Source organism: Eretmochelys imbricata, chromosome 12 (genome assembly GCF_965152235.1).
Source record: "Eretmochelys imbricata isolate rEreImb1 chromosome 12, rEreImb1.hap1, whole genome shotgun sequence".
NCBI classification, from domain to species: domain Eukaryota; kingdom Metazoa; phylum Chordata; order Testudines; family Cheloniidae; genus Eretmochelys; species Eretmochelys imbricata.
This window is the reverse complement of record NC_135583.1, coordinates 2,781,016-2,807,285: the sequence shown is the minus strand read 5'-3', so window position 1 is coordinate 2,807,285 and position 26,270 is coordinate 2,781,016. Positions and strand designations below refer to the sequence as shown.

At 54.1% G+C, this 26,270-nt stretch overlaps 1 protein-coding gene across 3 annotated transcripts in view; it reads left to right on the top strand.

The window, feature by feature from the left end:
* The window catches only part of RIPOR1 (RHO family interacting cell polarization regulator 1), a 117,599-nt gene that overhangs the window by 10,687 nt on the left and 80,642 nt on the right, over window positions 1–26,270 (top strand). Inside the window, exon 1 of one of the 3 annotated variants that reach the window (XM_077831001.1) lies at window positions 14,979–15,035. The exons of the other annotated variants lie outside the window; for them this stretch is intronic. The gene's annotated coding sequence lies outside the window, so the exon portion shown is untranslated. Of the gene's footprint in view, window positions 1–14,978; window positions 15,036–26,270 lie in introns of those variants that run through there. 3 annotated transcript variants of the gene reach the window in all.

Here is a 26,270-nt window from a genome sequence, read left to right as displayed (position 1 = left end):
CAAACTGCACATCATCTAATTAGGCCTGAATAAAGACTGGGAGTGGATGGGTCACTACAAAAACTAATTTCTCCCTGCTGATATTCACACCTTCTTGTTAACTGTTTGAAATGGGCCACCTTGATTACATTGGCCTCATTAGCACTACAAAAGTGATTTCCACCCCTTCTTGTCAACTGTTGAGAATAGCCCACTTCTAACTTAATTGAATTGGCTCGTTAGCACTGACCCCCCACACTTGGTAAGGCAGCTCCCATCTTTTCAATAAATGCTGTGTATTTATACCTCTCTACTGTATTTTCCACTCCATGCATCTGATGAAGTGGGTTTTAGCCCACGAAAGCTTATGCCCAAATAAATTTGTTTGTCTCTAAGGTGCCACAAGGACTCTTCGTTGTATAAACTGAATTGTATCTCCATCATTCTTAACAGCCTCATTAAGTTCTCCAAAAATTGGCTTTGACAGTGACTGGCTTATAAGGCTTTTTGCACGTTGTTGCAGTCCAGAGGCATGGTGTTTTGCAGCCTTTTCATATAGGTTGTCAGTATTGGCTTAGCTGATCAGTCTGGCAAACCAAGTTCCTCCACTTTTACTATATAAATTCATGATATGCCCACATCTTGAATACTGCAGGCAGTTCTGGTCACTCCATCTCAAAAAAGATATACTGGAATCGGAAAAAGCACAGAGAAGGGCAACCAAAATGATGAGGGGTGTGGAACGGCTTCCGTACGAGGAGAGATTAAAAAGACTGGGACTTTTCAGCTTGGAAAAGAAATTACTAAGAGGTGATATGCTAGAGGCTTATAAAATCTTGACTGGTGTGGAGAAAGTGAATCAGGAAGTGTTATTTACCCCTTCACATAACACAAGAAACAGGGGTCACCTAATGAAATTAATAGGCAGCAAGTTTAAAACAAACAAAAGGAAGTATTTCTTCACACAACACACAGTCACCCATGGAACGTTTTGCCAGGGATGTTGTGAAGGCCAAAATTATACCAGGGTTCAAAAAAGAACTAGGTAAGTTCATGGAGGTTAGGTCCATCAATGGCTATTAGTCAGGATGGGCAGGGATGCAACACCATGCTCTGAGTGTTCCTAGCCTCTGTTTGCCAGAAGCTGGGAGTGGACAACGGGATGGATCACTCGATGATTCCCTGTTCTGTTCATTCCCTCTGAAGCTCCTGGAATAGTCACTATCGGAAGACAGAATACTGAGCTTGTCAGGGTTCCTTCCCCACTCTGAACTCTAGGGTGCAGATGTGGGGACCCACATGAAAGCCCCCTGAGCTTATTTCTATCAGCTTAGATTAAAGCCTGGTACGCTGCCACCACCAAACATGTTAAACAAAGAACAGGGAAAGAACCCACTTGGAGACGTCTTCCCCCAAAATATCCCCCCAAGCCTTACACACCCCCTTTCCTGGGGAGGCTTGAGAATAATATCTGAACCGATTGGTTACAAAATGATCAAAGACCCAAACCCCTGGATCTTGGAACCATGGAAAAATCAGTCAGGTTCTTAAAAGAAGGATTTTATTTAAAAAAAAGGAAAGGTAAAAATCATCTCTGTAAAATCAGGATGGAAAATACTTTACAGGGTATCCAGATTCAAAACACAGAGGATCCCCCTCTGGGCAAACCTTAAAGTCACAGAAAATAGGAATAAAGCTCCCTCTTAAAACAGGGAAAATTCACATAAACCAAAAGATAAACTAATCCGCCTTGCTTGGCTCACCTCTACTGGTTGCAATATTGGAGACTTGGATTAGGATGGGTTGGAGAAGATGGATTTCTGTCTGGCCTCTCTCAGTCCCAAGAGAGAACAACCACGTAAACAAAGAATCATAGAATCATAGAATATCAGGGTTCGAAGGGACCTCAGGAGGTCATCTAGTCCAACCCCCTGCTCAAAAGCAGGACCAATCCCCAATTAAATCATCCCAGCCAGGGCTTTGTCAAGCCTGACCTTAAAAACTTCTAAGGAAGGAGATTCTACCACCTCCCTAGGTAACGCATTCCAGTGTTTTACCACCCTCCTAGTGAAAAAGTTTTTCCTAATATCCAACCTAAACCTCCCCCACTGCAACTTGAGACCATTACTCCTTGTCCTGTCCTCTTCTACCACTGAGAATAGTCTAGAACCATCCTCTCTGGAACCACCTCTCAGGTAGTTGAAAGCAGCTATCAAATCCCCCCTCATTCTTCTCTTCTGCAGACTAAACAATCCCAGTTCCCTCAGCCTCTCCTCATAAGTCATGTGTTCCAGACCCCTAATAATTTTTGTTGCCTTCGCTGGACTCTTTCCAATTTATCCACATCCTTCTTGTAGCATGGGGCCCAAAACTGGACACAGTACTCCAGATGAGGCCTCACCAATGTCGAATAGAGGGGGACGATCACGTCCCTCGATCTGCTCACTATGCCCCTACTTATACATCCCAAAATGCCATTGGCCTTCTTGGCAACAAGGGCACACTGCTGACTCATATCCAGCTTCTCGTCCACTGTCACCCCTAGGTCCTTTTCTGCAGAACTGCTGCCTAGCCATTCGGTCCCTAGTCTGTAGCTGTGCATTGGGTTCTTCCATCCTAAGTGCAGGACCCTGCACTTATCCTTATTGAACCTCATCAGATTTCTTTTGGCCCAATCCTCCAATTTGTCTAGGTCCCTCTGTATCCTATCCCTCCCCTCCAGCGTATCTACCACTCCTCCCAGTTTAGTATCATCCGCAAATTTGCTGAGAGTGCAATCCACACCATCCTCCAGATCATTTATGAAGATATTGAACAAAACCGGCCCCAGGACCGACCCCTGGGGCACTCCACTTGACACCGGCTGCCAACTAGACGTGGAGCCATTGATCGCTACCCGTTGAGCCCGACAATCTAGCCAACTTTCTACCCACCTTATAGTGCATTCATCCAGCCCATACTTCTTTAACTTGCTGACAAGAATACTGTGGAAGACCCTGTCAAAAGCTTTGCTAAAGTCAAGAAACAATACATCCACTGCTTTCCCTTCATCCACAGAACCAGTAATCTCATCATAGAAGGCGATTAGATTAGTCAGGCATGACCTTTCCTTGGTGAATCCATGCTGACTGTTCCTGATCACTTTCCTCTCGTGTAAGTGCTTCAGGATTGATTCTTTGAGGACCTGCTCCATGATTTTTCCGGGGACTGAAGTGAGGCTGACTGGCCTGTAGTTCCCAGGATCCTCCTTCTTCCCTTTTTTAAAGATTGGCACTACATTACCCTTTTTCCAGTCATCCGGGACTTCCCCCGTTCGCCACGAGTTTTCAAAGATAATGGCCAATGGCTCTGCAATCACAGCCGCCAATTCCTTTAGAGCACAACAAAAGCCTCCCCCCAAGATTTGAAAGTATCTTGTCCCCTTATTGGTCCTTTGGGTCAGGTGCCAGCCAGGTTAGCTGAGCTTCTTAACCGTTTATAGGTAACAGGAGGTTGCCTCTGGCCAGGAGGGATTTTATAGCACTATATACAGTAAGGTGGTTACCCTTCCCTTTATATTTATGACAGAGCTAGATGGACCATTGGTCTGACCCAATATGGCCGTTCTTACATAAAAAATAAGTATAATAATAAAAAAGTTTAGTATAGAAACTCCCCATATAATGACCTCTTGAGACAGCGATGATGTGAGATAAGAACCTTGGCAAATAATGCATTTTAAAAATCTTGGCCTACTAGGAAACGTATGTTTATATATGTTTCCCGGTCACAAATCTAGCATTCTGGTGTGCAGTCACTACAACATAGTCCAATTCTCTGGCCAGCTCCAGAGATTTCCCTAGATGCCGCCCCCCCCCCCCGGGGGGGGTGTACACCTCCCCTGAATTTTCCCAACACCCTCCCCCCAGTTACGTGCAGTGTTGCCAATTTAGTCATTGGTTGAAAATTTGAATTGAAATTGAAACATTAATACACACTTTAAAAGCAGATAAAGTGTATGAGAAAATACTTGTACCTGAGAGAGCATGAAAAGTCTGAGCAAAGACTAGCTTCCTCATACAGCTGTTATTTTTGTCAATGGTGGCACATTTGTTTCGGCTATATTGGCCTACCTAATAATTTCAAATTATTATTTGTAAGCAAGGTTTGAATGAGCTCTCCTCTGACAGCTAGTGATGAGCCAGGGGTGCCTGAAAAGGCTTCAGGACCAGATTGTATTTACACAAACTCACTTACTCTACCTAGGTATCCGGCAGACAGAGCTGTGCTGCCCAAGTGATCAATTTTGGCTGGTGTTGGGTTACAAATCACTTAAGTATTAAATGTGGGGTCATGAAATGTTGTTATCCTTATTGTATGAGAAAAGGGCAGCAGAACTGTACTTAGCCTGCCTGGATGAGGGGATCTCCCTCCGTGCTTAATTTGTGCTAGGGCTTGCCAGGGATGAGCCCTGGCACCTCTAAATAGATGGGTCAAGCCCAGGTCCAAAGCCCGTGGAAGGTTTAAGTGCCGCTTTGTAGATAAAGCAAACAGAAGCAGGAAGGAGGCGGGAGATGAAAGCACCTTCCCTAAGCTCTGCTAGTTGATTGAGTGCAAAAATACAAGTTTTCTGAACTGTTTTCTTGGGAAACCTCAGCATGGACTGTTGGCTCCAGCAAGTGGAATACCAGGTGCCAATGCATGGCTTGAGCCCTGTACGAAGGACACCTCTATCCATCTTCCCTGCAGGGGCGGAGCTCAAAGTGCAGCCTAACTGCTAGGGAAACTTGTCTGAGGAGAATGAGTTTCTTTGGCTGGGCACCGGCAGCCACTGGCCTGCTCAGTTGGGAGATGCTGGCCCAGAGCATGCCCCTCACCTGTCCCTTTAGTAGTAGTGTTCAGTCATTCGGTCTGCCCGTGTGAATTCTGGGAGGATGGGCCGAGGACACAAGGCTGCCCTCCAGCGAGGAAGGGCCACAGAGCCTAGAAAACCAGCTGATTCTGTGGGACAAGGAAGGCTCAGATGGGAACAGGAGTGGCAGGGGTGTCCAAGGTTTAAAATGAAGGAATCGGAGGGGCTCACTGGGCAGAGAACCCTGGATGCCCCTGCTGCTTGGCGAAAGAGGCCATGTAGTCTGTGGATGCTGCCCAGAGCACTCTGCCTGGATGCATGAGATATCCTGGGCATGGAAGTAGGCCTCCCAGTTGCATAGCATCTCCCCAGCGAGTGTCCTCATCTGGGGCTGGTGGGTGGCCATTTTGGCCAGTGCCCGGAGGAGATTGTTAAGGCATTCCCCTGACTTTGTATGGCCACGGACAGTGCCTGTGGAGAGGACTAGGTGTGGGGGAAAGTTCAGCCAGAGGCTCAGTGGGAGGAGCTGGAAGAGGGGGCTGCATCCGGCTAGCCATGCCCCAGGGGCTGCTCCCCCCGGAAGAGGCGTGTATCAGAGGTGTCTGTGAACTGCCCCAGACACATGCCCGTGCTCACGGCTCTGTGCAGGAGCCACCAACTAATATCGCCGTGGGACCGGAGGTGAATCAGGGCTGTCCCACGAGGTGCCTCACTCTCCAGGGGTGGTAGCACGTTCCACTGCTTGGGGTCAGGGATGTGAGGGTGAGGCAATCCATGGTATAGAGCACCAAGAGATGGTCTCTAGGCACAGCTTGGAAACGAGTGGGCTACTCGGCAGGAGTGCTGGGGGCCTCACAGGACAGCAGCCCAGGGATGGTTTCTGGAGGGCCAGGGGATGTGGGTAGGAGCATGCTCTGGCAGGGCCCACTTGAGATATCCCAGAAGGGAGGGAGGCTGAGAGGAGCCAGGGAACAAATCTGCATTTCTCTGCCAATGTGGAGAAATCTGCGGGCCCTTCACCTCAAAGGCCAGGAGGGCAATTGGACATGCATGATCCATTCTACACGTAGCTTCTTCCCAGCCCAAGTATTTCCATGCTGCTTGTGCAGACCTCAGCAGCAATGCAAAGCTGCAGGATCAGCCCTGGGTGGAAAGCCTGGGAGGTCGACCTCCTGCTTGAGACCGTGTGGTCAGGGGCAATATTGCTTCCCTACCAGTGCAAGAGTTCTGAGCTGGGAGACATCCCTGGCGTGCGTGGAGACCCAGGCTCCCCAGCTGTTTTGCTCCTTGGCCTTGTGCTGGGACTGGCCTAAGCCTGGGTGGGAGCAGTGGGTGCTGATTGCCAGGGATGCTTGCTGCCGAGAGATGCCAGAGCACAGAGCGGTCGCTAATTCGCCGGCACTGCTGCCCCGGGCTGGAGATGAACTGGCCACCTGGTGTCAAAGCCCTTGGTTTGTCACCAGCTCCATGACCCACCCAAGTCCCTTTCACTGGCCCCACTTGGGGCGGAGCAGCCAAAGGCCAGGGGGAGAGGGGGGCTAAGCCACTAGCTGCTATTGTGTGGCTGGACTGCTTCTGGATTCCAGCCAGTCAGCGCCTGGCCTCTCGGGGGGTCTTTATGCTGAAACCCCTGCCGACCCGACCCAATGTGTGCCCCGTCCTAGCCAGCCTGTTCTTAGGGGAGGGTAAATTACCTACCGTCTCGGGGGGTTTCCCCCAGGAGGGAGGAGGGCAGGAATGTGTCATGGGGTAGGGCAGGTGAGGTCTGCGCTAGCCTGCTGGAGAGCCCTGCTGGGCAGTGCCCGGGATGCCAAAAGCCATTCGCCTCCCACGGTCAGGGGCTCTCTGGCCCATGTGTTTCCCCTGTTGTCGGGTGATGAGCCTGGCCCAGCTGGCGCGGTCGGAGCTGAGAGGAGCTGTGGCTGGGGCAGCCTTCGCCTGTCACTCGCCCGTTCCTTGCTAGCGGTGTCTGCCTGGCAAGTCCTCCCCAGCCGCTCCTGTCAGCTCTCCGCTGCACACTGAGCTGGCAGCCTCCGCCAACCTGCAGCTGGACAGTTTGGCTGGGGCGGGGGGGAAGAGATGTGAGCTCTGGAGTTCCCAGAAAGCCTCTCTTTGCTGTTGATGGATGGACTTCTCTGCGCCCAGAGCCTTCTTCCCTCACTCTCCAAGGCCCTACAGCTCAAGGTCTGTCCATCCATCTGGGAAGGGCTGGACCAGGCTCCATTCCCCCCTGTTTCTTGAGGGAGTCCCCTGCCTGCCTCCACTCACTGAAGAGAAAGGGTCTGAGGCTCAGCCCCAGCTCCACCACTGGGATCTCGTATCATCGTGGGAGGGGAGGCCAATGGATCTGCCCGACAGGCCAGTCGGCGTGGAGAGCTGTGCAGCTGAGTTGAGCTACTGTCCCTTACCAGTGGAGATGCTCCAGGAAGAGCTTGGCTTCTCATGTCAAGCTATTTGAAGCCATTGGGTGTGTGCATCCCATTCCGTAGGCAGGTTTCAGAGTAGCAGCCGTGTTAGTCTGTCTTTGCAAAAAGAAAAGGAGGACTTGTGGCACCTTAGAGACTAACCAATTTATTTGAGCATGAGCTTTCGTGAGCTACAGCTCACTTCATCGGATGCATACCTTGGTCTCTAAGGTGCCACAAGTCCTCCTATTCCATAGGCAGCCGCCCCTGCTCTGAGTCCCAGCACAGCCAGAGTTATCTGAGTCCCAGCAACAAGGCCGGCTCCTATACTTTTATTTGTAGGTATCAGTTTTTACTTTCCTAACCAAATGCACCATTGCACGAGCCTTAGCGCAGATGCACGCTGCCGGCCGAAGGCCCGCGGGGACCTGTCTGCACTGCACTGGTCACAGCAGCACAAGCAAACAGAGCAGACTGTGTCGCTCGCACATGCACAGAAATGACTGAGCGCTAAGACGTGGGTCCATCAGCCAGATTCCACCCCACTGACTGCAAAGTAGCCACTCCCGATCTTACCCCACTGCTCAGAGACCGGAGCCTGGCCCTTGAGCTCAAGCTCCTGGGGCCAAATTTCTCTCTGGTGTCGCTCCATGGGCGCCTGTGGAGTGACACTGGGGAGGAATGTGACCACTCCTGTTTATTATTGCAGTATAAAGTTACCCTTTAAAGCTTAGCCAGCTCCGTCGGCGCTGCCTAGCATCCTAGAACATTGATCGGTCCCAGGGCCTGCAATATGCCAGCGAGCTATTGTGCTGGCTCTCAGCAGACACGCTCCCAGCTGACAGGCCTGTGTCCTCCTGGGGGTGCGCCAAAGAGTTTCTCTTTGTTTTCTGTTCCCCCATCAGAAGGCTCAAATCAAACATCTTTCTTGGCAGAGGACCTGGATCAGCGGAGTCTCTCCAGGCCTCAGTCCTGGACTCAGATAGGGGCAGAAACAAACAATTAAAAGATAGGGTTGGAGGGGAGTGGGCAGAGTGACCTGGCTGCTTCTTCTGGATCTCAGTAGGGGTCACTGTCTCCTTTATTCCCCCAGGAGAACAGGCCAGAGACTTTGACCTCTACAGAATCCAGCCGAGGAATGTTTCAAGGTAACAAACTGCTGTCAGAGAGGGAGCACAGCACCCACTCCGCATGGCTGGGGGAGGCACTGTGAGCAATAGAGAACCAATAGCAAAGAAGCACTCCAAGAGACTGTCCTCGGAAGCCGTTCTAGGTGGGCACAAGGATCCAGGTGACCTGATAAGCCGATGGGGTTTCTGTTGATGGGGTCTGACTTACTGCTAGCACTGGTTTCATTAGCTCATACATATCAGCTGTGAAAGGCTGGCACCAGATTTCTGTGCCAGCAGCTGGCATCTCAGCCACTTCTCCTTAACATGTGGCTTGCAGGAATATTCTTTGCTGGCTTGGACTTTCATCCCTGCCAATCAAATCCAGGAGACCTATCTGATGCATTTGGTGTGGCTGGAGTGTCTTCCATTAATCTGAGTGGGAATCTCCATGCTAGTCTTCAATTTACAGTCTGCTGGAGAGCCCTGCAGCCATCGGCAATCTTGGGGACTTTAGAACCTTAGATGAACTGGTCTCTAGCTTCCTAGGCCAGGCCTGCTCCCTCTGATCAAAGAGGAATATGCTATTCAAGGACAGGAAGAGCCCCGGATGCCCTGCCTACAGAGCTGGATAATCTGGATTCTTGCTTCTCTTTGGTTAGAGCCTTGTTAAAAGGGATTGGAAGCAGAGAAAGCTTCCTGACTGGGAAAAAGGGCAGCTCCAGCTCTGAACCCCGTGTGCTTCTGCCAACATTTCTGGGAAAGATGGAAAAGGAACGAGATCAGGTTGTCGCTTTGCATCTGTAACTATTATAATTGCCCCACAGCAGGAAGAGTCTTCTGGGAGGAAGAAGCTGCCTGGCTTGTGTGGCTGCATGTGCCTTCCCCCTAAACACTGGCTGTATCGCAAAGCAGCGATACAGGAGAAGCGTGTGACTCATCCTGCCACATGCCCCAGCAGGAGGGAATGATAATTATCCGCACACACGCAGCGTGGGCTCCTGAAAGCTGCAGCACGTGATGGGGGTGGGGCGGAGCCCTCCTTCTCTGGAGACCGACAGACTGCGTGCTTGTGCTGGAGGCGTGCGAGTGGTGCACACCTTGTCTGGCACTGCTGCACGCCTGCAATTGGTGCTTTTCCCTGAAAGTCACTGGAGAGTCACGTTGTGGGATTAACAGCGGGACCAGTGCAGTGGGGCTCCTGATTTGTGACCATGTGGCCTCAGGCACATCACTTCACTTCCTGCCCATATTGGCCTTGCTGTCAAGTGGCCTGTCTGCTGGGCTCCTGGGGGTTTAGGGGCCCTCGGGGGCTCATGACCATGGACCCTAGTGAGTTCAGCACAGGGTCTGTCTTAAGAGCGATCAGGGCAGGACCCCAGTCTGTGAACCAGAGTCAGAACAGGACCTTGGCAGGGTGAGTGGAGGGAATGAGGCCGCGGCTGCAGCTGCCCTGGGCCCAGTGAGTAATAGCAGGGAGCCCTGTTTCCTTCAACCTTGAGTTCTCCTTTCTTTGTTTTATCACCCGCCCTTCCCCTGCCTGCTGTCTGGGGGCAGCAGCCAACCATGGCCAGCAGGCAGGGTGGGGTAGGCAGATGCCAGGGTGGAAATATTACATGGCAGTGGCAGAGCTAGGAGTGGAAAGTTGGCTGGGCCCCAACTTATGATGGATAAGCAATGCCCAAGGGTCTAATGTGACATCAGATAATTGATATTGCATGTTATGTATTATTGCATCATGTATTTGAATGCCAGGGTCAGGAGTGTAACAGGGTAGCTGGGTGCAGAAAAGGGACCTGTGTGCAGGGAGCTGGGGGCGGGGAGAGGGGCGATCCCTGAAGCCCCATGGGCAGGCACGATTTGAGCCAGGTCAGGGGCAGGCAGTCAGCCAGGAGAAGTTTGTAGCGCTGGGCAGAGGCCATGGTGTTCCGCACATCAGCCAAGAGCCACCCGCTCTTCCTTATCCACAGCCATTCGGACATTGGCTCTGCCCGAGGCTCCGATTTGGGCCCACCCATGGCTACGCCCCTGCGGTCCAGACTAGCCCTTTCCCCTGTGGGTGTTAACCCTCTTGGGAGTGGGAGGCTCTGGGACTCCCACCTGGCCTCTGATGCATCAACCAATCCTGCTTCCTGGGGCAAAGTTTAACCCCTTCAGTACCTGATAGCTCAACTATTCTCCTAATGAGGGGCTATCCAGAAATCCATAGGAGAGGCCTTGGCCATGCTGCTATGCCAGAGGGTAATGGGCTTGCCATCCAACGGCTCAGTCCTGAGCACTCACAGGGGCTCTTCATGCAGAATTGCCCCCGGCACACACAGGCATGAAGGGTGCTGAAAGCTACCCAGAGCTTCTTCGGACACAAGATCTGGCTCTGAGCAAGCAAAGCCACTGTCCTTCCCATGGCCTGCAGGCCCTTGTGGGTTCCCATGGAAAGAATCCAACAGGGGTTGCACCCTAGCTCTGAATTGGTGCTAAGGGCATTGTGCCAGGGAGAGAAGGCTACGTCTGGAGCAGGGCGGGGGGGAGCTAGAGAGATTGGTGATCGCTGCACACCAAGGACCAGTCTTCGGGGGGGAGCCCTGGAAATGAGACACAGCAATGTGCTCCAGGTGAATATTTGCGCCCCATCGCTTAGCTCTGAAGGAGCCATATCCAGCACATTAGAGAGACATTAGAGATCTGTGTGAGTGGCACAGATGCTGTCTGACTTTTGGTCCTGCTTGGAGCATCATGCTGGCACAGTGTTTGCTTCTGTGATCCCGGTGGGGCCAGTGTGGTTCTTTCCCAGATAGTGAGTGAGTGTGAATCCGACTATCATGCCCATTCTGCTCGGAAGCTGCTGAGCTTGGTCCTAGATCCTCATAGCTCTATTAATGTCAGTGGGAGGTCGGCGCCTACATGTTTCTGCGGATCTGGGCCTTAGTCCCTACTCAGCCACCTACCACCTTTGGGACGATCCTTAAACCTGATAGTGGGCATGTCTGGGAGCTGGTGGGGCAGTGCGTGGGCGGAGGGTGGCTGGGTCTCAGCCTCTCAGCAGGCAGGCTGATGAAATCATCATTTTGTCCATTTCCCGAGAATGGGCCAGGGCGCTGATCACCCTCTTCCCAGCTCATTTTCCAACGTCTCCCTTCTGCTGTGAGGCCCAGGGTCCCAATGCACTGCCTCTCTCCTTATGCAACGGAGCCAGCTGCAACCCTATGGGACTAACCCAGGGCCCTGTATGGTGCGCTGCACCGTAGCATAGTGACCAAGAGAGGAAGATCCAGTGGGTGAGGTAATATCATTCTGTTGGAAAGAGAGACAGGCTTCAAGCCCCACAGAGCTTTTCATCCACTGCGGCTACATTGCATGCAAGAGAGGAGGCAGCAGCCAGCACAGCAGCCCTTGAGGCAGGAAGGACTGGGAAGGAGATCACTGGTGCAGCACCATCCAGGCTGAAGGGAGGATGCTGAGTTGAGGCAGTTTAAGACCCTTTAAAACAGCAAGATTAAGGTCTGCTTGCACAGCCATTGCAAACCTCCCAGCACTTTCTGCCCAAATAGGGGTTTGCCTCAGGGCCCCTGGGCAAGTCCCTCTTCCTCTCCCTCTGCTGTGTTGTGTGCAGTGTCTTTCTGCCCCAGAGGTGCTGCATTTCAGTGCTGATGTATGCAGACAGCTTGCAAAGTGCTTAGGGATGCAAGGTGCTGTCAGTGGTTTGAGTATTGGCCTGCTAAACCCAGGATTGTGAGTTCAATCCTTGAGGGGGCCATTTAGGGATCTGGGGCAAAAATTGGGGATTGGTCCTGCTCTGAGCAGGGGGTCGGACTAGATGACCTCCTGAGGTCCCTTCCAGCCCTGATATTCTATGTTTGTATTGGAAGCAATGCTGCACTGAAGCCTCCCTTGCAGAACTTGTCCCTTCCCACGCAGGAGCCCTCGTGTTGGTCGGAGAACATGCACTTTGTTGTTACTGTATCTAGCTCCTGTTCTGATCAGCAAAAATCACTGCAGACAAGCCGCATTCACAGTGACCTGACGAGTTCCATTGTAGGGACATTGCTACAAATCCCAGGGCTCTGGGAGAGCAGGTGCTCTGGGTTTGTTCAGTTCCTGACAGTAAGGCAGCAATGAAGGAAGGGGTGGGGCATGGCGCACTGCACTTACACCTGATGGCATTTCGGGGATAGGATTTCTGGGCAGGGGAGACTGAGACCTGGTCTACACTACAGAGTTAGGTCAATGTAAGGTAACTTTTGTTCCTGCCCATGTAAGTCACCCACTACACCAAGGTCAAAACTCCACCTTCGCGAGAGGCGTAATGCTCAGGTCGGTGTAGTTAGGGCAGCACAGTGTCTGCAGACCCTGCGTTACCTACAGCACCTGTTGGCTGCTCCCAGGGCTGACAGCCAGAGCTGTGAGTCCCATGCATGGGGGACAGCTCGGGCTGTCAGCCCCAGGGCTGGGGGCTCCAGCTGTCAGTGCCTACCCAGTTAAATTGGTGGAAGCACTCCTGGTGAGGACGCGCACCACCGACAGAGGGGGTGTCGTGTGGACATGAACCACCGCAGTAATGCCTGCGGTTGCTGTACATTGATTTAATGTAGGTTGATTTAATTTTGTAGTGTAGACTTGCCCCGAGTGATTCCCAGTTTCCATTCTGCTTCACAAACCAGCAGCCCCGTCCATCGCCGCTCCTCCCCCACTGCTCCTCTCTGGCTGTGGAACGCACCGCTCTCTGTCCCTGAGCCGGGGCGAGTTTCTGACGGGCCTTGGGCTAGAACCCACTCACCCAGGGCTGCCTGGCCAGGTGAGAAGACCCCCAGAGGGTGGGGGAGTTGGGTGTTCTGTCCAGGGAAGTTAAGCCCAGCGTCTGACACAGGGAGCCATTCGTAGAAGGCGTGGCTTCCACTGGAAGGGGTGTGGGAGCACTGATTTCAATGCACTCTGAATGATTTCTCTCTCCAGTGTGCCCAGCTGCTTCGTAAGGTCTCATCCCTGGCCCTGCCCACCTCTTCAGTCTGAGCTGCGTTAGCTCTGCCATGCAACCAGTCTTCCTGGCAAGGCGGGGGCATCTTCTCTTGCCTGCGCTGCCCACTGCGTGCATGTACTTGGCCCGGAGCATCGACGGACATGAGTCGATGGGTCAGACGCACATGTCTTTCCGTCCTTGCTATAGTGACATCTCCTGTCAATCAAAATGAAATATTGCAATTCCTCCTGCTGATGGGTGCTGGCCTTTCAGGCTGTATGGGGGTGGGGAGCCGGCAGGGCGATGGAACGTGGAAATCAGACAGCAGTAGATGTAATAACAACAAAGTGAACCGTTTGAGGCCAGTTCTATAAATAGCGGCTGGAGCAGAGATGAGGTATACTTATCCCTCATAAGGGGAAACCTCCATAACTCACTCTTGGCTCTGGCCCTTGCCGGTCACAGGTTTGCAGGCCTGGCTGGGGTGGGAGTGGGGTTGGACTGGCTGCACTGTGGTAGTCTGGGTCTCAGATACACCAGCTATATTCAGATCAGATCCCAGATCCCACTTAGACCCCAGGAAAGACAGAGGTAGGGCGTCCACTCACTCCATTACCCACCCCCGAGTCCAGACCCATGTTGGCACTGGAATGGCTGCTTTCCTTTGCGGTGAGGCCTGCCCTGCGCTGGGGGCGGGGGGTTTTAGCACTGGTATGCCTGCCCCCAGGTTATGCAGTGATAAGGGAGGGCAAGTCAACCCCCCAGGCCCTTGGGCATAAGCCAGTTTAACTGCAGTAATGGGGCAGATGGGTTTGATACAGTGGTAACTTGAACTCATTGGGTGCCACGTTACCGAAGGTCTTGTGCAGGCGGTGAGGAGCTGACCTCTGCCCGCTGGACACACCGTGTCCCTGAGCATCCTGTGCAGGCGCCAGGGTCTGAGTGAGCCCCGCCCCACGGACGTGCCGCGGCCCCACGGATCCTGTGAAGGAATCGGGCCCTGGCCCCTGCCCCACGGACACGCCGCGGCCCCACGGATCCTGTGAAGGAATCGGGCCCTGGCCCCTGCCCCACGGACACACCGCGGCCCCACGGATCCTGTGAAGGAATCGGGCCCTGGCCCCCGCCCCAAGGACACGCCGCGGCCCCACGGATCCTGTGAAGGAATCGGGCCCTGGCCCCCGCCCCAAGGACACGCCGCGGCCCCACGGATCCTGTGAAGGAATCGGGCCCTGGCCCCCGCCCCAAGGACACGCCGCGGCCCCACGGATCCTGTGAAGGAATCGGGCCCTGGCCCCCGCCCCACGGACACGCCGCGGCCCCACGGATCCTGTGAAGGAATCGGGCCCTGGCCCCCGCCCCACGGACACGCCGCGGCCCCACGGATCCTGTGAAGGAATCGGGCCCTGGCCCCCGCCCCACGGACACGCCGCGGCCCCACGGATCCTGTGAAGGAATCGGGCCCTGGCCCCCGCCCCACGGACACGCCGCGGCCCAGCGGGGGCCTGGCCTGGGGTCGCTGCGCCCCAGCGGGCGGGGCAGGAAGATCAGAGCCCCCCAGACAGGGTGAGGGGCTGCGCGGGGGGCCGAGCCCAGCTCCGGCTCGCGGCCCGCTGAAGCCCGGGCCCCGCGTGGGCCGGGCCGGGGGCGGGAGTCGCTGCCGCGGGCCCCGCCCAGGGGCTGGAGGAGGCGGTGGCTGCGGGCCGCGCTGCTCGGGCCTGGCCGCCGGGCGGGGAGCGAGCGGCTGCTGCAGCCATGTAAGTGCCGGGCCGGGCTTGCGGGGGTCCCGGGCCGGGCCTGGGGGGGAGCGGCCGGGCCGGGCCGGGCCGGGCGGGCTCGCTCGCTCGCTGGCGGCGCTGGGCACTGCTCCCGCGGCCGCTGCCCAGCCCCCTCTCCACCCTCCCCTCATCCTTCTATGGGGAGGCCCACGGGGGACCCTTCCCCCTCATCCTTCTATGGGGAGGCCCACGGGGGACCCTCATCCTTCTATGGGGGGGCCCACGGGGGACCCTCCCCCCTCATCCTTCCATGGGGAGCCCCACGGGGGACCTTCCCCCCTCATCCTTCTATGGGGGGGGCACACCCCTGCATGGAGGGGGGCACTCGGGCCCGGGGGACACTGGGCCATCGTCATTTCCCCTGTCATTGCCGAGTAATTGTAACCTCCTTTGGAAAGGAGTGATCAGGCTCCAGCTCCCAGGGAGCGCTCTGGGTGCCAATTGGCTTTGATTTCCTCACTGCCTGCGGGACTCTGTGTCCAGCGAGTTGCATTATTTGGGTAATAACCAGTGTGGGTTTCAGAGGCTGGTGCTGGAGGAGTTTCCTCAGCTTGGTAGGCTGTAATTTACAGATGAAAGGTTTCGGCTCCTTGCAGCTTGCCTGCCCCCCTCCCCACCCTCCCCGGCTTGCTTTTGATGCTGGGCCTGTTTAATCCTTTGCTGGTAGCTAAGGCATGGCACAGAAGAGTCCAGCCAGAGAGGAAAGTATGCAGCGGATAGGTTTGGTTTGACAGTAAAGCTATTGCAGTGCTGGGATGTTTCTGAAATTCAGGGCTGTGACCTCGAGTTCTCTGTGCTTGTGTGTGCCAGCAAGATCAGCTGAGGGGTTCCTCATTCTTAAATTACCAAGAAGCATTTTCATGGCCCTTGAGAGCTGAAAGCAGCTACTGTGAGAACCCTCTTGAAAGGGGACCTGCACAGAGAAAGTAATTAGGCCTGTGCTGCTTTCCCCCATTTTATGATGACTACAGAGAGCTCAAAAGGGGCTTCTGGTGTTTGCCAAACTAAATGCTTTAGTGTGTGTGTGTTAGAGAGTGAGTGAGTTATCGCGGGGGACATGGAAGCAAAAATGGATGGGAACCTGGGAGGCAGTGACCATGAGATGGTCGAGTTCAGGATCCTGACACAGGGAAGAAAGGAGAGCAGCACAATACGGACCCTGGACTTCAAAAAAGCAGACTTTGACTCCCTCAGGGAACTGATGGGCAGGATCACCTGGGAGAATAACATGAGGGGGAAAGGAGTCCAGGAGAGCTGGCTGTATATTAAAGAATCCTTATTGAGGTTCAAGGAACAAACCATCCTGATGTGTCGAAAGAATAGTAAATATGGCAGGTCACCAGCCTGGCTTCATAGTGAAATCCTTGCTGATCTTAAACACAAAAAAGAATCTGACAAGAAGTGCAAGATTGGACAAATGACCAGGGAAGAGTATAAAAATATTGCTCAGAAGTGCAGGAGTGAAATCAGGAAGGCCAAATCCTACTTGGAGTTGCAGCTAGCAAGAGATGGTAAGAATAACAAGAAGGGTTTCTTCAGGTATTAGCAACAAGAAGAAAGTCAAGGAAAGTGTGGGCCCCTTACTGAATGAGGGAGGCAACCTAGTGACAGAGGATGTGGAAAAAGCTAATGTACTCAATGCTTTTTTTGCCTCTGTCTTCACGAACAAGGTCAGCTCCCAGACTACTGCACTGGGCAGCACAGCATGGGGAGGAGGTGACCAGCCCTCTGTGAAGAAAGAAGTGGTTTGGGACTGTTTAGAAAAGCTGGGCGAGCACAAGTCCATGGGGCCGGATGCGCTGTGTCTGAGAGTGCTAAAGGAGTTGGTGGATGTGATTGCAGAGCCATTGGGCATTATCTCTGAAAACTCATGGCGATTGGGCAAGGTCCCAGATGACTGGAAAAAGGCTAATGTAGTGCCCATCATTATAAAAGGGAAGAAGGAGGGTCTTGGGAACAACAGGCCAATCAGCCTCACCTCAGTCCCTGGAAAAATCATGGAGCATGTCCTCAAAGAATCAATTCTGAAGCATTTAGAGGAGAGGGAAGTGATCAGGAATAGTCAGATGGATTCACCAAGGGCAAGTCATGCCTGACTAATCTAATTGCCTTCTATGACGAGATAACTGGCTCTGTGGATGAGGGGAAAGTAGTGGACGTGTTACTCCTTGACTTTAGCAAAGCTTCCGATATGGTCTCCCACAGTATTCTTGCCAGCAAGTTAAAGTAGTATGGGCTGGATGAATGGACTATAAGGTGGATAGATCATCGGGCTCAATGGGTAGTGATCAATGGCTCCAAGTCTAGTTGGCAGCTGGTATCAAACGGCGTGCCCCAAGGGTCGGTCCTGGGGCCAGTTTTGTCCAATATCTTCATTAATGATCTGGAGGACAGCGTGGATTGCACCCTCAGCAAATTTGTAGATGACACTAAACCGGGAGGAGTGGAAGATATGCTGGAGGGTAGGGATAGGATACAGAGGGACCTAGAGAAATTAGAGGATTGGGCCAAAAGAAATCTGATGAGGTTCGACAAGTGCAGAGTCCTGCACTTAGGACGGAAAAATCCCATGCATCGCTACAGACTAGGGACCGAGTGGCTAGGCAGCAGTTCAGCAGCAAAGGACCTAGGGGTTACGGTGGACGAGAAGCTGGATATGAGTCACCAGTGTGCCCTTGTTGCCAAGAAGGCCAATGGCATTTTGGGCTGTATAAGTAGGGGCATTGCTAGCAGATCGAGGGAGGTGATCGTTCCCCTCTATTTGACATTGGTGAGGCCTCCTCTGGAGTACTGTGTCCAGTTTTGGGCCCCACGCTACAAGAAGGATGTGGAAAAATTGGAAAGAGTCCAGTGGAGGGCAACAAAAATGATGAGGGGACTGGAACACTTGAGTTATGAGGAGAGGCTGAGGGAACTGGGATTGTTTAGTCTGCAGAAGAGAAGAATGAGGGAGGATTTGATAGCTGCTTTCAACTACCTGAAAGGGGGTTCCAAAGAGGATGGATCTAGACTGTTCTCAGTGGTAGCAGATGATAGAACAAGGAGTAATGGTCTCAAGTTGCAGTGGGGGAGGTCTAGATTGGATATTAGAAAACTCTTTTTCACTAGGAGGGTGGTGAAGCACTGGAATGCGTTACCTAGGGTGGTGGTGGAATCTCCTTCCTTAGAAGTTTTTAAGGTGAGGCTTGACAAAGCTCTGGCTGGGATGATTTAATTGGGGATTGGTCCTCCTTTGAGCAGGGGGTTGGACTAGATGACCTCCTGAGGTCCCTTCCAACCCTGAAATTCTTTGACTCTGTGGTTGACTGGAGAGCTGTGTGGTTTAGGACATCAGGGTGCCCATGGAAGGAGAATCCAATTAAGTGAGATGGAAAGTGATCTTTATTCCACCTCTTTGAAAACCTGTGACCCAAGCTCTCCTTGCTAAGGAGTCAGCATCCCAGCCCCTTTGTTAAAGGGTTACCTGAACTCCCAGGCCACATTTGAGTTTTCCAGTGAAAAAGGAAAGACCAGCCTTGCTTGACACTCTGATATTTATAAGGACAAAAATCAAGATGCGAGAACCTGCCAGACAAAAATCAAAGTAAGTGTGTGTGTGTGTGTATAAATGTATGGGGGTTTACTTTTGCAGCTCACTTTTAAGTGTATCCCCAAGTTAAGGGCTCCAGCTGTACTGTGATGCAGGTAGGCGCAGGATCTGGGCCTTCGCCTCCCATTTGGGGCTAGGTTTGGAGGCCAGTGGGTGAGTCTTCCTTAAACTAGATGGCACTTGCCCAGGCCAGACAAGATAACACACTGGGTTCTCTTTTCCTTCCTTCCTTCCCCTTGGTTGTATTAATAGAAGCTTTGTAAGTTATGAGGGGAATTTGGTGATGCAGGCTGTGTGTTTCTGGGCAGCCTCTGAACCGATTAGTGATCGCTTTGAAGGCCTTTTGCTTTTGTGTTTTCTGGCATCTATGTCCTTGGCGGGCATTACTTCTCATTGACGCGCAGGAGGGCACTTGCAGAGGGCATCCAACGTGCGGGCTCTGGCTATTAAAGCTTGAAGGCCCAAAGAGTTTTCACCCATTTGCCATTTAGGGCCTGCCTCATCTACTCTTCCCCCCCACACCCTGTGTTGGAAGTGGCTGCGTGCTCTGGGTGGAAGGCCGGGCAGCCGCCCCCAGGCTGCAGTGCTGCAGCCGGCCCTGTAACCAGTCACAGAATCGCAGCAATCAGAGAGAGGTCGGGTTGGGAGGAACCTCAAGAGCTCACCTCACCCCATGCCAAGGCAGGCCCAGGTGTGGGGAGCTGACGGGTGCAGGAATCGGAACCTTTGAGCGCTGCCTGTCTCCTCGGTGGGGGCCGGAGTGCTGGGCGTCAGGCTGGAGGGGCTGGTTTGCTTTGAAGCGTCACAGGGGGCAGCTTTGGCTGCCCTTGCCCAAGCCCTCCAGGAGAAAGCCAATGCTGCCTCCGACAGCTGGCTTAGCTGGCCGTGTCCTCAGAGGGCAGGGACAGGAAAGTGCCATTGGGTCTAGCTGGCTGTTCCCCAGGAGGCAGGGCGAGAACAGTCCCTGCAGGGTATTGTCTCGGGCCAGTGCAGGGTGTGTGTCTCCATTCCTAATCCTTCCCCTCTCCCCCTGACTGGGAAGCTGATTCCCCAGCTCCAGGCTGGGGGGCCATTGTCAGACCTTGACTCAGCCTGATCCATGTTTCTCTCAGCCGAAGAGAGGAGAGTGCAGGACAGAGTGTAACCTAACCCATCCAGGCAACTGCAGCATGCCAGAGCCGGTGGCGGGGAGTGCCCGAATTCCCCTTCGCCCCTGGAATACTCAGCTTCTAGTGGAGCAGCTGGCATGCCTGTCTCCCTGGATTTGGTGCCTGTCGCTGCTGGTCCTGGAGAGGGGCCTTCCGCGGGACCTCTGAGGACAAAGTCCCCTGAGCGGCACTGGGTGCTCTCAGCAAGTTACAGGTTCTGGGAAGGGGAAACCTGGCACTGCAGACTGTCTTGTGGAGTGGAGCCAGCTTCTGCAGTTCTGTGTCTCTGCCCAGGGCTCCCAAGTGTGGGAACGAGCAGCCAAGCCCTGGGCTTCAGCATGCTTTGGGGTAGCTAGGTTCACCCTCTGCCCTACCTCGTTGGGGACTTTCACAAACTCTGTCGTTCCATGACTTGTCCCCAGGCACGTAACTTCCTTCTGGGGTCTCTCTGGCTGCTGGGTGATCCCGCTTTGGGCCTCTGCCATCCAGAAGGGACAGGAGGTGATTAGAGCCACTTCCTGTTGCTCTGCAGCTTGCTTGTGTGTTTGTCCTTTTGCATTTTCCTAATCCACTTAAGAGCATTTTTGCTGCTTGAATTATAAATACTGCTGCAAAGAGCACTTTCCCACACGCTCCTGGGCTTGGGGGAAACAGACTCAGGTGCCCAGCAAGCTGAGCAGTGCTTACTCCATGGCACAGTAGTATGGGTCACCTGGGGAAGAAATGGATCTGCATGCCAGTGGGGTTTGATGAACGTGTGGGCTGCATGCTGCTCATCTCCCCAGGGGATCCCTGCATGGCAGCGCTTGCAGGATGTGGAGTGGAGGGTTTGTGGCTACTCGGATCATCCTGTGCTTGCTCTCCTCTCATAAAGGGGTCACAGGACTATGCATCCTTGCGTCTTCTCGGGGGCCCGTCTAGCTTTTGGGTCCAGGTGCTGGGATAAGGATTGAGCCCACAGGATGGTATGAACTACTGAACCACTGTGCTGCTCAGGTTTGGCGCGGTTAGCCCTGTCTTGTCAATGGTCCCCAGGAGCCATTGTGGGCTGGGCTGTCTGAACGTAGCCAGTGTCCAGGAGCAGTGAGGACAAGGCAAAGGGGTTCTCGCAGCGTTAAGCATGGATGCTTTCGGTCCACCCAGTGCAGCAGCCTGACGCCAGCTTCCTGGGTCCACTGACCTGTCTTGTGGGGGGAGCATAGGTGTGGGCCCGCAGCTGTGCATGCCCCACAGCATGGCTCTCTGCTATCCAGCATCTGGCATGCAGCGGCACCCCCAGCGCGGCAGAGTTAAATAGATTAGGGGGTGGGGGAGCAAGAGGCAGCCGAAGACGGCCTTGCCTTCAAAGGCTTTGACTCCCCCGGGCCGCGCAGTGCACTGGTCACCCTCTTGCTGATGAACTCTGTTCCTCAGCTCTGTGTCTGACAGCGCCTTAGGGCTGCAGGAATCCCGTTAGTCATGAATACTTTTGGAGTGATTGCTCCGAGTTGCACATGAGACATTTCCTGCTGTGCTGGGAGGAGAGCCGGTCTGATACGGAGAGCTCGCGCTGCCCTTGGGGGCTTGCATGCGGACAGCTGAGGCACTGACTGGAAAATGCCCCAAATTCCTGGCCCTCACGGCCTGAGACATGCTTTCTGTGATGGGAGAAGAGGAAGAAGGCTGGAGGAAGAGCAGAGTATGGGCTTCCTAGAATAACCCACAGGTTACCACTGCACTTCTTCCGCCCCCCCAAATGGCCCACCTCTCACGTTTGTGGCAGGGACAGCTTTGTTCTGTGTCTGTACGGTGGCTAGCACAGGGGTGGGCAAACGTTTTGGCCTGAGGGCCACATCTGGGTATGGAAATTGTATGGTGGGCCATGAATGTTCACAAAATTGGGGGTTGGGGTGAGGGCTCTGGCTGGGGGTGCAGGCTCTGGGATGGGGCCAGAAATTAGGAGTTATGTGTATGGGAGGGGGCTCCGGGCTGGTGTAGGGAGTTGGGTTGCGGGAGGGGGTCAGGACTCCAGCTGGAGGTGTGGGCTCTAGGGTGGGGTCAGGGATGCGGGGTTTGGGGTGCAGGAGGGGGCTGGGAGTGGAGCAGAGGAGTTTGGAGTATGGGAGGGGGCTCTGGGATGGGGGTGTGGGTTCCAAGGTGGGGCCAGAAATGAGGGTTTCAGGGTGTGGGAGGGGACTCTGGGCTGATGTTGGGGTGCAGGGGGTGATGGTAAGGGCTCTGGCTGGGGCATGGGCTCTAGGGTGGGGCTGGGGATGAAGAGTTTGGGGTGCAGGAGGGTGCTCCGGGCTGGGACTGAGAGGTTCAGAGGGTGGGAGGGGGATCAGAGCTTGGGCAGGGTTTGGGGCTTGGGAGGCGATGAAGGTTGAAGGGCGGTGCTTACCTCAAAGCAGTTCCTGGAAGCAGCAGCATGTTCCCCCCCCGGCTCCTACTTGGAGGTGCGGCGCCGGCCAGGCAGCTCTGCGTGCTGCCCCGTCTGCAGGCGCCGCCCCTGCAGCTCCCATTGGCTGCGGTTCCTGGCCAATGGGAGCTGCAGAGCCGGGACTTGGGGCAGGGGCAGCGTGAGGAGCCCCCTGGCTGCGCCTATGTGTAGAAACCGGTGGAGGGACATGCCACTGCTTCCGGGAGCCACACAGAGCCACGGCATGCGCGGAGTGGGGCAAACCCCCATCCCTGCTCCCTGGCTGGAGCACCGGAGCGGGACAAGCCCCCGACCCTGCTCCCCGGTGGAAGCTCAAGGGCCAGATTAAAAAGTCTGACGAGCCGGACACAGGCCATAGTTTGCCCACCCCTGGCCTAGCACAAAGGGGTCTGGGACTGGGGCTCCTTGGTGCTACCGCAGTACACAGCCTGCTCTGTAGCCTGAATCCAATTTTCCTGTGTTTTCAATTTTCTGGCTCCATCCAGTTCAGCCCCTGCCTGCCCCGGATTCCCGTTGCAGAGCAGTCGCCTGGGCGTGTTCTGCCCGCAGGGGGGTTAGTGCCGAGTTCCTGTGGCAGCTGAAAAAGTCTGTGGCTGCTCTAAGCTGCCTTGGGTGCTGACAGGCCCTTTCCCTGTTGGGCTGTAAACACAGAAAGAAGAAGTGGGAGTGGAGGGCAGCCGGACCGTGCCTAGAAGCATGGCGCTGTCTGACTGTGCAGCCCTGGGGCTCGTCCCTGCCAGGCAAGGGTGGAAGTCCAGTGGCTGACTGACTCATAGTGCATGACTGAGGCCAGAGCTCTGGCTTCAGTGTTTCTGCCCCCTTCAGTGCAGGCTTGGAAGCTGCTGCTCGTGGATTTACCCCGGGCCTCGAGGCTCGGAGGAGCAGAGCTCAGCCTGGGAGATGTCTCTTGGCTTATGAAGCGAGGAGGCTGGGAGCCTGGGTCTTCTGGGCTTATCTCACCCTCTCTTCTAGGCCCTGCCTATGCTAGAACCTGGCGTTGCTGTCGGTGATTGTCGGCAGCAGCCTCCCGAAGTGGTGTTGCAAAGGGCTGGGGTGGGGCAGAACGTGGGCTGGGGACTTGCTGAGACGGGCCAGGCTCTGGGACCAGTACCGACCATGGGTTTGTCGTGTCCACACCAAGTGGTTGAATAGTTTTCAGTGATAGCTCAGAAGGGCCTGTTGGCAACCAAATGACCAGGGAAGAGTATAAAAATATTGCTCGGGCATGCAGGAGTGAAATCAGGAAGGCCAAATCACACCTGGAGTTGCAGCTAGCAAGAGATGTTAAGAGTAACAAGAAGGGTTTCTTCAGGTATGTTAGCAACAAGAAGAAAGTCAAGGAAAGTGTGGGCCCCTTACTGAATGATGGAGGCAACCTAGTGACAGAGGATGTGGAAAAAGCTAATGTACTCAATGCTTTTTTTGCCTCTGTCTTCACGAACAAGGTCAGCTCCCAGACTACTGCACTGGGCAGCACAGCATGGGGAGGAGGTGACCAGCCCTCTGTGAAGAAAGAAGTGGTTCGGGACTATTTAGAAAAGCTGGGCGAGCACAAGTCCATGGGGCCGGATGCGCTGTGTCTGAGAGTGCTAAAGGAGTTGGCGGCTGTGATTGCAGAGCCATTGGGCATTATCTTTGAAAACTCATGGCGATCGGGGGAAGTCCCGGATGATTGGAAAAAAGCTAATGTAGTGCCCATCTTTAAAAAAGTGAAGGAGGAGGATCCTGGGAACTACAGGCCAGTCAGCCTCACCTCAGTCCCTGGAAAAATCATGGAGCATGTCCTCAAGGAATCAATTCTGAAGCACTTAGAGGAGAGGGAAGTGATCAGGAACAGTCAGCATGGATTCACCAAGGGCAAGTCATGCCTGACTAACCTAATTGCCTTCTATGTGAGATAACTGACTCTGTGGATGAGGGGAAAGCAGTGGACGTGTTATTCCTTGACTTTAGCAAAGCTTTTGACAGTCTCCCACAGTATTCTTGCCAGCAAGTTAAAGAAGTATGGGCTGGATGAATGGACTATAAGGTGGATAGAAAGCTGGCTAGATTGTCGGGCTCAACATGTAGTGATCAATGGCTCCATGTCTAGTTGGCAGCTGGTATCAAGCGGAGTGCCCCAAAGGTCGGTCCTGGGGCAGGTTTTGTCCAGTATCGTCATTAATGATCTGGAGGATGGCATGAATTGCACCCTCAGCAAGTTTGCAGATGACACTAAAGTGGGAGGAGAGGTAGATACGCTGGAGGGTAGGGATAGGATATAGAGGGACCTAGAGAAATTAGAGGATTGGGCCAAAAGAAATCTGATGAGGTTCAACAAGGACAAGTGCAGAGTCCTGCACTTAGGACGGAAGAATCCCATGCACCGCTACAGACTAGGGACCGAATGGCTCGACAGCAGTTCTGCAGAAAAGGACCTAGGGGTTACAGTCGACGAGAAGCTGGATATGAGTCAACAGTGTGTCCTTGTTGCCAAGAAGGCCAATGGTATTTTGGGCTGTATAAGTAGGGGCATTGCCAGCAGATCGAGGGAGGTGATCGTTCCCCTCTATTCGACATTGGTGAGACCTCCTCTGGAGTACTGTGTCCAGTTTTGGGCCCCACACTACAAGAAGGATGTGGAAAAATTGGAAAGAGTCCAGTGGAGGGCAACAAAAATGATGAGGGGACTGGAACACATGACTTATGAGGAGAGGCTGAGGGAATTGGGGATGTTTAGTCTACGGAAGAGAAGAATGAGGGGGGATTTGATAACTGCTTTCAAGTACCTGAAAGGGGGTTCCAAAGAGGATGTCTCTAGACTGTTCTCAGTGGTAGCAGATGACAGAACAAGGAGTAATGGTCTCAAGTTGCAGTGGGGGAGGTTTAGGTTGGATATTAGGAAAACCTTTTTCACTAGGAGGGTGGTGAAACACTGGAATGTGTTACCTAGGGAGGTGGTGGAATCTTCTTCCTTAAAAGTTTTTAAGGTCAGGCTTGACAAAGCCCTGGCTGGGATGATTTAGTTGGGGATTGGTCCTCCTTTGAGCAGGGGGTTGGACTAGATGACCTCCTGAGGTCCCTTCCAACCCTGATGTTCTATGATTCTTATCAGCTCCAGGCCAGTTTCCTAGTGTGGCTGGGACCCAGGTGTGTCTGGGCTGAAGGGTAGGGCCAGGTTCGAACTCCAGCTCAGGCCTAACCCCCTCCGTCTACACACATGTTGTGCTGACTCAGAGCCCTAGCGCCCCATGGGGATGGAGGGTCTGAGCCTCTGGCAAGCTGGGACCCAGGGTTCAAGCCCTGTTGCTTTGGAGTGTGGGCGCAGCCCCGCTGGATTCATGCACTGGGAATCCACCAATAGTATCCCAAAATCTCACGGGCCAACTCTCTGTGACCTCTGGACAGTCGAGTTTCCCCATGCTGCACTATGAGCACAGGGCCCGAGCAGCGCTAGGAAGTGTGGGAGTTGAGGGCTGGACTCGGATGCACAATGCAGTGTGGATGCTGGAGCCCTAGGTTAGCAAACCTAGGGTCTGCTGACTTGAGTTCTGCTAGCCCAGCCCTTGCACCATCACTCACACTGATGGTTGGCATTAGCCCATGAAAGCCAGGGCTCCACCTCCATCCTCGACTCTCCCTGTCTAGGGCCTAGGTGTCGCAGCCTAAGTGATGCGTACAACTACCTGGCACATGTGGGGCCCAATAGGGAAGGCTGGGTTTACATTGCTTTGGGCTGGTCTTGGGCTGGTAATGTGAATTAAGTAGCGCCTGGGTGTTGTCTTTCTGACAAGTATGCGGGGCAGCGTCTGAGTCTCTCCTTGGGACCGTCAGGAAGCACTGGCAGGTGGAGGTGACTGGCATGGGTTAGAAACCTCTGCCAGTGATGCGTTGTCTGCAGTTAGCTCTGACTCATGGGGCAGCCTGCCCTGGTCCCTGATGGACCCGCAGAGCATGGAGCAGGGCTGGCTCATCACGGCGGGAGCCAGTGTGGCACAGGGACCGAAAACCAGGGCTGAATGGCTGGGGACAGCTCAGCTGCCCATGGCCCCAGGCTGAGGGCGCGGAGGTGGCAGCTG